Source organism: Triticum urartu, chromosome 4 (genome assembly GCF_003073215.2).
Source record: "Triticum urartu cultivar G1812 chromosome 4, Tu2.1, whole genome shotgun sequence".
NCBI classification, from domain to species: Eukaryota; Viridiplantae; Streptophyta; class Magnoliopsida; order Poales; family Poaceae; genus Triticum; species Triticum urartu.
The window spans coordinates 445,869,098-445,884,701 of NC_053025.1; positions in this window are offsets into that span (position 1 = coordinate 445,869,098).

Consider the following 15,604-nt stretch of genomic DNA (forward strand, 5'->3'; position numbering starts at 1 on the left):
ATATTAGGTTTATTTCCTAGGTATTTATGGGCAATAAGAAACTTCTAGGGTTTCAGGTCTTCCTCATAGAATCTTTTAATCCAAGACCCTAGAAGACAGATGTTAATTTCTTGGAGGTTAGGTATGCCTAGGCCTTCAAAATCTTTTTTCATAGAGACTAGGGCCCAATTAGCAGGGTGTAGCTTCCTATTTCCCTAAAAATCATTCCACAAGCAATGAGACATCTAACAATTGATGAGGTTCACTGCCCATTTAGGGAACTTGAAGATGGAGAGGAGATACACTAGAATGCTAGCCAAACAAGCTTGTATGAGGATCAATCTACCTCTGTAAGAGAGAAGTTTGCCCCTCCACCCAGCAATCCTTTTAATAATTTTATCTAGAAGGGGTTGGATATCCTCTCTCCTCAGTTTATCATAGTGGAGAGGGATACCTAGGTACTTAATGGGGAAGTTACCTTTATTACAGACTAGAATAGAGAGGAAGTCAGCTAACTCCTGATCATCCATGTTGGTAGGGATGAGTTCACTTTTAGAGTAGTTGATTCTCATGCATGAGACTTGTTCAAAACAGGTTAGAGCAGTTTTCAGATTGCTAGCATGTGTGGAGTCATTGTCTAAGAAAAGGATGGTATCATCTGCATATTGAAGGCAGATGATGCCACCAGGGCAGACCTCAGGACAGAGCCCTGCAATCAGACTATGATCAGTAGCTTTGCTCAGGATTTTAGTAAGAACGTCCACTACTAAATTAAACAAAAGTGGGGAGATGGGGTCACCTTGCCTAAGGCCTTTACCAGCAAGGAAAAAATCACTTTCACAGTTATTTAACTTGACCCCAACAGGCCCCCATGAGTAAGTTGCTGGATCCAACTAGTCCATTTACCCCCAAAACCTCTAAGCTCCAGGAGTTTCATAAGGAAATCAAGGTCAACTTTATCGAAGGCAGTCTAAACTAGAACTACCATCTAGAGAAAAATTCTCACAAACAGAGCCTTCAGATCTGTTTTGGTGAGGGTAAATAAAGGAAGAGCATTCAATGCCATCATTAAGAGAAGTAACATCTACAACAATCTTAGCAGCAATGGTATTGAAGGAAGGATCATTAAAGTTGGAGAAGGAAGTGTGTTTCATACCCTATGGTTTTTGCACTTCCAGGTTCTGAACCTCTTTGAGCTGTTGAGCCTTTTCAATAATGGTTCTTTTGTCACCAGCTACCCTCGCACTGGTTCTGGTGGCTTGAACAGGACCCCATTTGGGAAGGTGCTTCTCCTTAGGAAGGGCAAGGAAGTCAGAGTTGTATTTTGAGTCCAAATTGTCTGGGTGTTCAGTTGTTTCAACAAGTGCCTCTTGATCCTCTTGTAGATCTACAGAACCTTCTAATTCCATCAGATCATCATCTTCCAGGAGCTCCATTTCCCTGAGGAGGTTGAATCCATCAGTTTCATCAAGCACAGAATTCAAGAACTTTTCCTGGATGCTGAGTTGAGGAGTGTATGGAGAATCAGGGAGGTGTGTCTTGAGGACTGAAGTGGGTGTAGTTTCTCCAAGCATCTGATTGTGGCCAAAAGACTGTCCTCTGATGTTAGGGGCCCCAGAATTGGCAGCAGGCCCTTTATCTGATTCAGATCTAGAGCTCATGTTGGCTTCAGCATCTTCAGTAAGATTGGTACCAGTTTCAGCTGCAGAGACATATGTACCAGTAGAGAGGTTGGTGGAGGTGCCAGTTTCAGTGGGGGTTAAGGACTCCACCTCAATGAGTAGCCTGTAGATTTTGTTCCCAACTCCAAAAAGCCTTTCAGCAGGGATTTTGGAGGGATCTTTACATAAGATTTTGACCCTAACAGTTTCATAGAATGACTTGAAATTATGCTGCCAATCCATATCCAGTAAGACCCCCAGAGTGGAAGTGATTTGATCCAGCATAGTCCAGTCACACCACTTGGGGGTTCAATTTCCTGATCTTGATCCAAGTTTCCTGGAGGTCCTCTTCAGCCTCAATCCTGCCTTTCCAGACTTCAACATTGACTATAACATTGTCTTTTTGGAGACCAAAACAGGGGTATCCAGCAACTTGAACTACATCTATTTCAGGAGGGAATTTGACCAAGAATGTCCACTCATCCAGGGCATTGATTGGCCAGGGCCAGTTGGTTTTGTAAATGTCTGCAAACTCAGTGGCAAGTTCCTGCTTGGTCACTTCACCAGCTTCTACCAGAACAATCCCCATATTCTTCAGGGAGCCATGATACTAAGCATTTTCATCAGGTGGGTCTATGTGGTAGAACCCTAATCCTGGAGCAGCACTTCCAACATATCTAGCAGAACTGTGGGTTTTCCTTCTGACAGGGCAATTCTCAACTTTATGGGTAACCATTTTGCATATAAAACAACTCTTGGGCTTGACACATTTATTCAAATGATGCCTTGGTTCCCCACAGTTGTAGCAGATCACCTCAGAGTATGCCATAAGGCCCGAAGCAGGGGCAAGAGCAGTTTTCTGGATGTCCTGTCTCTTCTTTTGCTGATTTTTGCCTTGAGATTTCCCACTGATCTGAGAGTCAGAACCACCAGCATATTGATCTTGGGCAATTACAGGAGCCTGCCCAGATTGTGACCCCATTTGGGGCGGAGGTGGGCTGTACCACTGCCTAACCGGCGCTCCCCCCATTGTGATAGGGGAAATTCATCAGAGTTCCTGGTTCCTTCTCATCCTCCAGCCAGATGTTGTCTCTCAGGAGGCAGAAATAACCACTGAACAGCTCAATTGAAGCAGATTGCATGCCTAATTTCAATCTTCTGCAGGTTTGGGGGAGAGGTAAGGTAGGGGATCCACCCGCTCCGACTCCGGTGGCGTGCCGGTGGGCATGAGTCTAGTCAAGCATTCCCATCTCGCAGCATGGCGTGGATCTCCTGAATTCACTTCTCCTTTCGCCCATCGAACGAACGCAATCGGCGGCTCCCTGGGGTGGGGCATCCTGTGCTTCTCTGAGAAATCTCCTTCGAAGTAGATCCACAGGGCTAGATTCAGCAGCTCCCAATCCACATGATCCTTGCACATATGAGCATACCTGCGCGAGTGAGAGAACGGATTCGGTCCATCCTCGGCTTCCTCCCTCATAGCTTCCTCCTCTGCTTCCCTCCATTCGCGCGTGCACTGGGTCCAGGAGAGAGTGTCGTCGCGGATCCGCATCGCCCGCTCCCTCCATCTCCCTCGAGTCTCCCGCAGCACCGCCGGCGCGACGGAGTTGAGCGGCTGGAGCATCTGCGGGAAGGCTTTGTAGACATGTGGGAGATGCATCTTGTATATCTGCCTGTCTTCCAGCCATTCCCCCGTGGATATGGCCGGCGACTCCATGAGGCGCACGAGCGGACTTGCTGAGGGGGGCAAGCGCGCTCGGAGTCAGGAGGCGGGGGGTGGCGGCGAGATCTATGGCGGCGGCGAGGGTGGAGGTAGTGGCGGGGGCGGCGGCGAGGGTGAAGGTGGTGGCGGGGGCGAAGGGGATCGCGAGAGTGGTCATCTATTTGCCAATTATGTGAACTGAACAGTCAACATATAAAATAATTTAAATATATATAATATAGTTAGAAGGGAAACATAAGTTGGACCTGGCGTTCCTATTCTTATATAGAAAAATAGAATAGACCTCTGCGTTTTCTTCAAAAAAATACATAAATTGGGCTGCCAAAAATAAAACCTCGGATGGGAGGTCCATAGGCCGGTCGATACATGACGGCCCTTAGAAAAATACAAACAGGCCTATGGACCTCCTGTCCGAGGTCGTGGGCTGCGCATGTTAAAAATGAAAGCCTAGACGGGGCAGCCCCAAACCATGTCCAACACTTGCCAAAACTTCGTCCCTCGTTTTCTTTGTGTTTCACACACTCGTCATTGTGTGGGCATTTTGACTGTGCATCATATGAAGATGTTCTATGCATGAATGTTGATCAGCATGATGTTAATTGGCTTGTAGTTCCATTTTCGACCATGAATAAAACTTCCAACATGATGTGAACCCTGTTTGAAAAGGCCGTGTTAATATAAATGCTCTGCCTTTGAAAGTTGCAGTTTCTTATCTGAAACTGAACTTGCAGTTTCTTATCTGAAACTGAAACTTGCAGTTTCTTCTCTGAGAATCACATTGTCTGCACTTTTATACTCCTATGAAACTACATTTTTTTAAGTGCTAAAAATAGATATCTAGAATTCATGCTTAATACTGTAAATATGAAATTCAAAAGACATTCATATCTAAAAGTACTCTCAAAATACACAACACAAAACACAATTCACAACCTGCAAATACTGACAACCCTAAGCTCCTCCTGACAATTGACAACCTGCCCGACTATTGGGCAAGGGGGGCAGCCCCCTCCTATTCCTCGGCGGCAGACATCCGCCCCGTGAGACGATGTGAATGGCGAGGGAGACGATGGCGGGGAAGCGTCATCGGGCCAACTACTTTTCTCCTCTTGCAGTTGGGTTCGGTCGATGAAGACTCCACCGGCTCGCTCTGGCAGGACACCCTCACAAACGGCACCCTGTAGATGCTCGATCCTTCAATCTCTGGTGGATGCTCCATCTGGGATCGATACTCCCACCACCGCTCCCTCACGACCGGATTCGATGAATCTGTTTGCTCCATGGCCCAGAGGAGCAGCTCTATGTACTCCGGCGCAACTCCCTCCGGGAGTATCGCCGCCTTTTCGCTCTGTTGCAGATATTTGGCCATGGATGTCGCCGTCGCCGCTAGTTGGTCCTTGTTGTCAAACCAAGACTGTATCTCCAACATCCTAGCTAGCTTCACAGGGTCGCCGTCTGCGATCCTCACGTATCGGTTGTACTCCTCCATCAATCTACTTCTCCACAGCACCTTCACTCGCCGGCGGTGGTTTTTGAATGGAAGAGGAGAGGAGCAGCGCTGGTTTTGGATCAGAACAGGAGAGGAGCGACGCTGGTTTTGGACTGGAATAGGAGAGGAGGGGCGGTGGTTTTGAAATGGAAGAGGAGAGGAGCGGCGCTGCATTTAGATTGGAACAGGAGAGGAGCGGCGGTGGTTTAAGAGGAGAAGAGCGGAAGAGCGGCGCTGGTCTTGGAAGTATTTTTTTGTTGTTTTGCATATTTTGGGTCAAAGTTTGACCACGTACTGTATTTGACAAACAAAATGTGAATGCATGTCACCAAAAATTGTATCGTTTGGTTCGTATCTGAATGTACTTTCAAATTATATTATTTTTGCAACGTATAACATATATTTTATGTGCGAAAATCATGGTCAATTATGACCCAGAATAAAAGGGAGACTATTTAATGTGGGGTTGCTTTCTTAATTGAAGGGTAAATTGATTTTGATTTTGATCCAGTCACAGCGTGCCGGCCCTCTCGTCCAATCCTAAATCGCTGTCGCACGCTCCTCTCCCTCTTCTCCATTGCAAAACCACCTCCTCTCCTCTCCATCATCTCCATTCCAAAACCACCGTCTCGCCTCTCCCTCTTCCGATCTTCTCCATTGCAAAACCACCTCCTCTCCTCTCCATCATCTCCATTCCAAAACCATCGTCTCGCCTCTCCCTCTTCTCTATTGCAAGACCACCGTCTCTCCTCCGTTTTCTAGACGCTTTGCTCCATGGCGCGGGCGCAAAATTAGTATACTGTATACTATTTAAAAGTCAAGGGCGGGGCTTTTCCTGCGCGGTAGGCGGCGGGGCAGTTCTGCCTAGTCGGTTCGACAGAGACGCGAGAAGACGAGGGAGTAGGCTGCTGCAAACGTAGGGATGTGTGATTTGACAGCGAGTTACTGCTGGACAGGTGGGGCCCCGTGATTTGACTTGCCATTATCATTTTAACTGCGGCGCTACGACCGACGTGAGTCTCCTGATTCCTGACCACCTCCATACAGGTGCCTCTCCCAATGCTCCACCATGTATTAGAGGCTGGCTCTTGCATGAGAGCCCACTTCTCCACTTTTTCCTTGCCTCTCTTTCCTCCACATATGCAAAAATGCCATGTAAAGCGCACTATTGTACTTACTTTTACTTGCTCCTACAAGTGCTTAAGCTTGCCACATAGGCGTAAAGTCTGATGTGGCAAGTTAATCAAGAAGAGAGAGACTAGTTTGGTGACCCAAGGAAGAAACGGTGCTAAGCGCGTGTACCTAGGTGAAAAGACAATTTTGAGTCTATAGCTAATTAAATGAAGCAAACTTAGCAACACCATTTCATTGGAAGAGGTCACTCCTTGGCAAATGCAATAAATACTAGTACTCCCTGTGTCCCATAATATAAGAATGTTTTTGGCACTACACTAGTGTCAAAAACATTCTTATATTATGGGACGGAGGGAGTACGAAGAAAGAGATAGAGAGGAGTAAAAAATACACTTATAGCCAACCTTATAGCCAACCTTGTTGTAGTATGAGTGACTAACTGATGACTATGTATGATATGCCAACATCAAATAGCCTAACGCACCGTGTTAAATCTCCAAGGGCGCAACCGTGCGAGCGACGCGACGATAGTGGTAGGCGCGACCATGATATGGGCTGCTGGCAGCCCTTGGATCTGAGATCAAACGGTCGCATGCTAAGTTGCTGAAAATTTGCAGAATAACCCTCCAGGATAGGATATTCACTCATAGGTCTAGAATCATGCCATGCAACCGTTCGATCTTAGATCCAAGGGCTCTTGGAAGCCCGTATCATGGGAGAATGGAAAGCCACTACCCTGCCGTTCGCACGCTGGCAGTTCGCTCCTACTCGTCCCCGCACGTCCTTCAATACTACAGTGGTTCGCTCCTAGTCATCCCGTCCATTCACATTACGGCAGTTCCACTAATCCTAACCCTCCTCCCAAATCCATGGTGTCCCAAATCTCCACGATCGGCGGTGAGTACAAGGTTAGAACCATCACCGGCGATGAGTTCGACGTCATCTACACCCGTTCTTCCGCGACGGTGAAAGGATGCCTTTCTCGCTTCAGACGCATGTTCGAAAACTCAGATGATGAGTGGGTCGCTGGGCTAGATGTTGAGTACACCACAGTCCTGAGACCAGAGAAGGATCTAAAGGACGAAGAGAGGAAGAAACCCGCTGTGATCCAGGTTTGCGTACATAATGTTTGCTTGGTCTACCACATATGCCATGCCGACGTTGAGTGCCAGGATTTGAAGAACTTCCTCAAGGACAAAACAGTGAAATTCGTTACTGTAGACTTTAAGAACGACAGGGATGTCCTGCGTCGGATAGGTCTCGTTGTAGGCAACCCCTTCGACCTCCAGAAGAATCGCCTGGTGTCCTCTCGTCAGCCGTCAATGCTGACCCTGGCAGGAGCCATGGTTCATCCTTCGTACGGTAAACTGGAGAAACCTCCATACACGTTTCATCGTCATGCATGGTAGCGGAATGTACTAGATATAGACCACATCCACTACGCTGCAATGGATGGCTACCTTTGCTTCAATATCTACAAGGGTTGGATGAAGAGCAATAGCCAAGTGTACGGTTCAAGCAAAGAAGTATCGGCCAAGAGTAAGAGGGACAAGGATGAAGTCGAGGACGTGGACGAGGACTCCGAGTAAGGTGGCAGTGTCATTGCTCATGGTGGTTCTAATGCAGTGTCTACCAGAATAGTTGCAAAGTTTAATTTCAGGTGTGCTTAATTTAATTTGAGGGGTGTGTTGGGCTGAGCCCCCAGCAGAACTATTATGTTTCTTCTTGTTACTTTAACTCTTCAGTACGTACATACTAGTATTTCTTACATTTCATCTTTTAGTTGGTATAGTACTACCACTCGTTTCTTCACATTATATACGTACAATATATATGGCCAACATCATATAGCCAGCAGTTTAGTTGTCAAAGAATTTCAGGGTGCTTAGTTTTGTCAAAGAATTCCAGGATGCTTAGAAGGTGCTTGGATCCAAGGGACTTATTTTAGTCTGACTAAAAATAGTCTCTTTAAGAGGCTAAAGTTCCAAGAACCCCTGACTAAAGAGGGGCTAAAACTAGTCTTGAGACTATTTTTTTAGTCAGGGATACCCCTACTAAAATGTGGATTAGTCCTCTCTCTACTCATTTAAATCCTATCCTTTAACACAGACGAGTTCTGGATTGGAGGGTTTGGAGGATAATAAATGCTCATTAACTTGATTTTAGCCTTTTTAGTATTTGGATCCAAGCATGGGTGAGGCTGGCATGTTTTAGTCCCACTACTTTTAGTCATGGGACTAAAACGTATCCAAGCACCCTCTTAGTTTTATTTGAGGGGTGGGTTGTGCTGGACACCATTATTGTGACTAGCCTTTTTAATAGTACTATATTCATAATTTGGCGTCGAGCGCTCTCTATATGTACCACCTTTTTTTAATTTCAAGTTTTGCTCCATGGCATAATCCATCGATACTACTGTTGTACAAAAGTATACATTTTTAAAAGGCTAGAGGGCGGGGCAGTCTAGCTTGGTCAGTTTCACGAGAGGCGAGGGCCTTTGTGATTTGACGGCTCATTACTGTTGGAAGGCGGGGCCTTGTGATTTGACTGCTCGTATAAATGTGCTGACGACCTGATCGAGGAGGAGCAAAGAACCATGCGGTATACTCAAGTTTTCCACTGGAGTAGTACTGCGACGGAGGAGCACGAAACACGGCAGCCCAGTGCCATATGGCGATAAAAAAATGATCTAATTTGCTAGTCATCTCATTGTTAGCATTGTTCTATTCATTCCCTAAAAAAACCATTGTTCTATTCATGCCTCACAGAGAACGTGACACGTGCGGCGAAACACCCAAAGCAAGAGATGAAACACAGGAGCAAAATAAGAAGGAAGATTATCACCCCAAATGATCTAATTCGCCGCGGAGTCGTAACTGCTTCTTCATCTCCTCCACGACCTCCATCTCCTGGCGCGTCTCCTCCGCCATCTTCTTCATTCTATCCATGATGCAGGATTTCTTGATGCGAGCCTTCATCATCTGTTCCACGGCCGCATTATGTACCTTGACAGCAGCCGGGTGCTCGATGCGGAGCTTCGCCAACTCCTCCTTCTGTTCCATGATGAGGTCCTGCAGCATCTTCATCGAGGAACTACTATTCTCATGCAGCTTCTTCCAGCCGGCGTTCTTCTCCTTCAACAGGTCGATCCCGTGGTAGAGCTTCGCCTTGTCCTCCTGAAGTCGCAGGATTTCGCTGGTCGCCTTCTTCTCCGAGGCAATGCTCTTCTTCAGCGGCATCACCAAGCCGGCGGTCAACTCCCCCTGCTGATTGAGCTCAGCAGGCATGTCGTCGAGGCTCTCCTTCAGCAACTCCATCAAGCCTTGGATGAACTCCTTCTGCTTATTGAGGTGCTTATTGAGCTGATCGGGCATGCCGCCGAGGGATAACGACTCCAGCTCCGTTGGCTCGGTATGTTCGCATCCGCGGCTAGGGCGCTCCTGGGAGCCATCGCCTACCCGTGAGAGATCTTTCGAGGTCTCTGCGTGGTGGCAAGCCCTCTCTTTTTTTCCGCAGCCTTGGTTGCCGCTCCCTTGTTACGAGTAGTTCTCGACCTAGAGCTCTGCTCACCGGCCATGGCAACGACGGACAAAGAAGAAGCACTTATGAGGACGAAAGGTAGAGTAATTTTCGGTTAGGTAGTTCCCCTTTTTATAACCTAAGTACTAGCACTAGTACTAATACCTGCATAGTGGGAACACGTTCAGGTTTGGTACATACTAGTAGGTGTGAGCAGGCTTTCGAATGTGATGGGAACAAGGTAAATATTAATTGATGGTTTTGATTTCGAGGCCCGAAACGGCTCCCGATGAGTTTAGCGGAACATAAATTTCAAGTACTACACTGCTCAAATGCGTAAATATTATCTTACTGTCAAAAATTGGCACAAAATACGAAGGAGACCAATGGAAGTACTACTATCAACCCACGATTTAACTACTCGCATGTGCACAGTGGAGTAATAATGTCTTTCTTCCGTCCTCACGTCCACTCAATTTGCATGTGCTGTATTAATTGACCATCAATGAAGTGAACGACTTTACACGCGTCAAATTATCACATGGGGTGGATCTTGGTACAAAATTGCGTCCGCCTGTGTACCCGCGTGTGCGTGCGAGGGAATGAGTGCGTGCGTGGCGTGCGTGCACATCTTCGCTTCGTGCATGTACCGCCAGTATGGCTCAGGGAGGACGAGTACATTCTTCTGGAACCAGCAGCACATCACTGTGATCAATCCACGCAAGGAGGTCGCGACAACGCCTCCACATGTGCCACGTGGCTTCATGAACTGTAAGAGAGACACTGTGTAGCGTGCCATTGGTATTCTAATTTACGTGTTTTGCACATACTCGAAGTACTAGTAAGGTACACGTGCATTGCACGCATCAGATTTTGCAACCAAATTATGAATAAATACCACAATATAGCATGTAAGCTCTGAGTCATATATGCCTGATGTAGCCCTTTGTTTAATTCTTATAGTTCATCTCATTCAAAATCAATTAGTTTTTATAAAAAAGCTAAGAACGCGGGAATAGGAAAAACATGGGATTATAGTGGAATGTCGTCTTGAATCCTACAGGATTGTACGAGTGTTTGATTGTGCATAGAAAAAACGCATAATTCTTTCAAAGAGGTTTGAGTGGATGGGATGTTTCCTATGAAATCTAGTGCAAATGAATCATATGGAAAAATTCCTATGGTTTACAATCCTACGAATCAAACAACCAAGATAGGAAAAATTCCTAATGATTAGAATCCTCCAAAATTCCTTTGAGAATCCTTTGAATCAAAGAATCCCTTAATCTATTTTATGATTCATGGAATTGTGCGTTGTAAAGCATAAATTAAAACAAATAATGGCAATTCAACTAGAAAAAAAGTTTGGGCAATTATGATACGGAAGATTCTAGAACAAAAGAGAACCACTGTTGTTTTGAGGTTTGTGCATTATGCTTAAGTTCAACCATGGAGTCTGCTAGATTGTACATGTGGCAAAATCTGGTGGGGGGCTAGAAGATGGTGCGAGGGGCCGAGTGGAGGGAGACTATGAAGGAACGCACAAGTGCGAGATCGATATTTAGAGAGAGGGGGCAAACACATGCGCTGTTGCGCGCAGTGGAGGAGCCATGAAAAATAAATGAGCTAGGGGGCCAAGCATTGCTAATCCTTTACGAGGAGGGTCAACTCATGAACTTAAACCATTTTTAGCAGCAATTGTCTAATGATCACATTCTTATTAGCCTCGATATATAGTGATGTTAGGGGGGAGGGGGCAGGGCCCTTACTGCCCCTGTCTTCGCCATTGTGCACGCGTCTAAGAGATGAAGCGGAAGGCATGGATGAGAGGGGGACGTTGGATATATAATTAATGTGGGTGTATTAGCTATATATGTTAATCCTATATAGAGAGGTATACATTGATCGATGTGGACGTGGGAAAGAGGGTGAGACCTCACTAGATATATCGATTGATCGGTTTGTGTGGAAAACTATGAAAGACCTAGCTATATACACACATACATAGAGGAACATCGATCGTTGCGCATGCACACGTGAGAGATAAAGAATGCCCGATATGATGGAGAGGGGGATGTGTGTGGGTGTGTGCCTTCATGGGAGACCGACCTGGAGAAAAAGATTGCATGCGTGCGATGGATAATGCCGACTAGTAGTGTGTGTGCATGCATGCACGAGAGGAAGTTAGTGGTACAATTATAAAGAGAAGACTACTGTGCGGGTGTAAAAGAATAGGTGAGGTCATAATTGTTGGGGAACGTAGTAACTTCAAAAATTTCCTACGCACACGCAAGATCATGGTGATGCATAGCAACAAGAGGGGAGAGTGTTGTCTACGTACCCTCATAGACTGACAGCGGAAGCGTTGGCACAACGCGGTTGATGTAGTCGTACGTCTTCACGGCCCGACCGATCAAGCACCGAAACTACGACAACTCCGAGTTCTAGCACACGTTCAGCTCGATGACGATCCCCGGACTCCGATCCAGCAAAGTGTCGGGGAAGAGTTCCGTCAGCACGACGGCGTGGTGACGATCTTGATGTTCTACCGTCGCAGGGCTTCGCCTAAGCACCGCTACAATATTATCGAGGATTATGGTGGAGGGGGGCACTACACACGGCTAAGAGAACGATCACGAAGATCAACTTGTGTGTCTATGGGGTGCCCCCTGCCCCCGTATATAAAGGAGTGGAGGAGGGGAGGGCCGGCCCTCTCTATGGCGCGCCCTAGGGGAGTCCTACTCCCACCGGGAGTAGGATTCCCCTTTTCCTAGTCCAACTAGGAGTCCTTCCATGTAGTAGGAGTAGGAGACAAGGAAGGGGAAGAGGGAAGAGAAGGAAGGAGGGGGCGCAGCCCCTTCCCCTAGTCCAATTCGGACTAGGCCTTGGGGGGGCGCGCGGCCTGCCTCTCCCTCTCCCCTAAAGCCCAATAAGGCCCATATACTTCTACCCCTGTATTCCCGTAACTCCCCGGTACTCCGAAAAATACCCGAACCACTTGGAACCTTTCCGATGTCCGAATATACTCATCCAATATATCGATCTTTATGTCTCGACCATTTCGAGACTCCTCGTCATGTCCCCGATCTCATTCGGGACTCCGAACTCCTTCGGTACATCAAAACTCATAAACTCATAATATAACTGTCATCGAAACCTTAAGCGTGCGGACCCTACGGGTTCGAGAACAATGTAGACATGACCGAGACATGTCTCCGGTCAATAACCAATAGCGGAACATGGATGCTCATATCGGCTCCTACATATTCTACGAAGATCTTTATCGGTCAGACCGCATAACAACATACGTTGTTCCCTTTGTCATCGGTAGTAGAGGCATACTAGTGACACTCTGTTAATACATCATCTCGCAACTAACTCATTAGTTGCAATGCTTGCAAGGCTTATGTGATGTGCATTACCGAGAGGGCCCAGAGATACCTCTCCGAACAATCGGAGTGACAAATCCTAATCTCGAAATACGCCAACCAAACATGTACCTTTGGAGACACCTGTAGTACTCCTTTATAATTCATGTCAATTACATCATTCTCCTAATGATGTGATCCCGTTAATCAAATAACAATTTTTTGTCTATGGTTAGGAAACATAACCATCTTTGATTAACGAGCTAGTCAATGTCTATGTATTCACACATGTATTATGTTTCCGGTTAATAGAATTCTAGCATGAATAATAAACATTTATCATGAAATAAGGAAATAAATAATAACTTTATTATTGCCTCTAGGGCATATTTCCTTCAGTCTCCCACTTGCACTAGAGTCAATAATCTAGTTCACATTGCCATGTGATTTAACACCAATAGTTCACATCATTATGTGACCAACACTCAAAGGGTTTACTAGAGTCAATAATCTAGTTCACATCGCTATGTGATTAACACCCGAAGAGTACTAAGGTGTGATTATGTTTTGCCTGTGAGAGAAGTTTAGTCAACGGGTCTGCCATATTCAGATCCGTATGTATTTTGCAAATTTCTATGTCAACAATGCTCTGCACGGAGCTACTCTAGCTAATTGCTCCCACTTTCAATATGCATCCAGATTGAGACTTAGAATCATTTGGATCAGTGTCAAAGTTTGCATCGACGTAACCCTTTACAACGAACCTTTTGTCACCTCCATAATCGAGAAACATATCCTTATTCCACTAAGGATAATTTTGACCGCTGTCTAGTGATGTGCTTCCTAAATCACTATTGTATTCCCTCGCTTAACACAGTGTAGGGTATACAGCAGATCTGGTACACAGCATGGCATACTTTATAGAATCTATGGCTGAGGCATAGGGAATGACTTTCATTCTCTTTCTATCTTCTGCCATGGTCGGGATTTGAGTCTTACTCAATTTCACACCTTGCAACACAGGCAAGAATTCTTTCTTTGACTGTTCCATTTTGAACTACTTCAAAATCTTGTCAAGGTATGTACTCATTGAAAAAACTTATCAAGCGTCTTGATCTATCTCTATAGATCTTGATGCTCAATATGTAAGCAGCTTCACCAAGGTCTTTCTTTGAAAAACTCCTTTCAAATATTCCTTTATGCTTTCCAGAAAATTATACATTATTTCCGATCAACAATATGTCGTTCACATATACTTATCAGAAATGCTATAGTGCTCCCACTCACTTTCTTCTAAATACAGGCTTCACCACAAGTCTGTATAAAACTATATGCTTTGATCAACTTATCAAAGCGTATATTCCAACTCCGAGATGCTTGCACCAGCCATAGATGGATCACTGGAGCTTGCATATTTAGTTAACACCTTTAGGATCGACAAAACCTTCTAGTTGCATCGTATACAACTCTTCTTTAATAAATCCATTAAGGAATGCAGTTTTGTTTATCCATTTGCCAGATTTCATAAAATGCGGCAATTGCTAACATGATTCGGACAGACTTAAGCATAGATACGAGTGAGAAACTCTCATCGTAGTCAACACCTTGAACTTGTCGAAAAACTTTTTTTGCGACAATTCTAGCTTTGTAGATAGTGACACTACTATCAGCGTCCGTCTTCCTCTTAAAGATCCATTTAATCTCAATGGCTCGCCGATCATTGGGCAAGTCAATCAAAGTCCATACTTTGTTCTCATACATGGATCTCATCTCAGATTTCATGGCCTCAAGCCATTTCGCGGAATCTGGGCTCATCATCGCTTCCTCATAGTTCATAGGCTCGTCATGGTCAAGTAACATGACCTCCAGAACAGGATTACCGTACCACTCTGGTGCGGATCTCACTCTGGTTTACCTACGAGGTTCGGTAGTAACTTGATCTAAAGTTACATGATCATCATCATTAGCTTCCTCACTAATCGGTGTAGTAGTCACAAGAACAGATTTCTGTGATGAACTACTTTCCAATAAGGGAGCAGGTACAGTTACCTCATCAAGTTCTACTTTCCTCCCACTCACTTCTTTCGAGAGAAACTCCTTCTCTAGAAAGGATCCATTCTCAGCAACGAATATATTGCCTTCGGATCTGTGATAGAAGGTGTACCCAACATTTTCTTTTGGGTATCCTATGAAGACGCACTTCTCTGATCTGGGTTAGAGCTTATCAGGTTGAAACTTTTTCACATAAGCATTGCAACCTCAAACTTTAAGAAATGACAGCTTAGGTTTCTTGCCAAACCATAGTTCATACGGTGTCGTCTCAATGGATTTAGATGGTGCCCTATTTAACGTGAATGTAGCTGTCTCTAATGCATAACCCCAAAACAATAGCGGTAATCTGTAAGGGACATCATAGATCGCACCATATCAAGTAAAGTACGATTACGACGTTCGGACACACCATTACACTGTGGTGTTCCAGGTGGCGTGAGTAGTGAAATTATTTCACATTGTTTTAACTGAAGGCCAAACTCGTAACTCAAATATTTTACTTCTTTATTTTTGTTACGATGATTCTCCACTTCACTCTGAAATTCTCTGAACTTTTCAAATATTTCAGACTTGTGTTTCATCAAGTAGATATACTCATATCTGCTCAAATCATCTGTGAAGATCAGAAAATAATGATACATGCTGCGAGCTTCAATATTCATCGGTCCACATACATCAG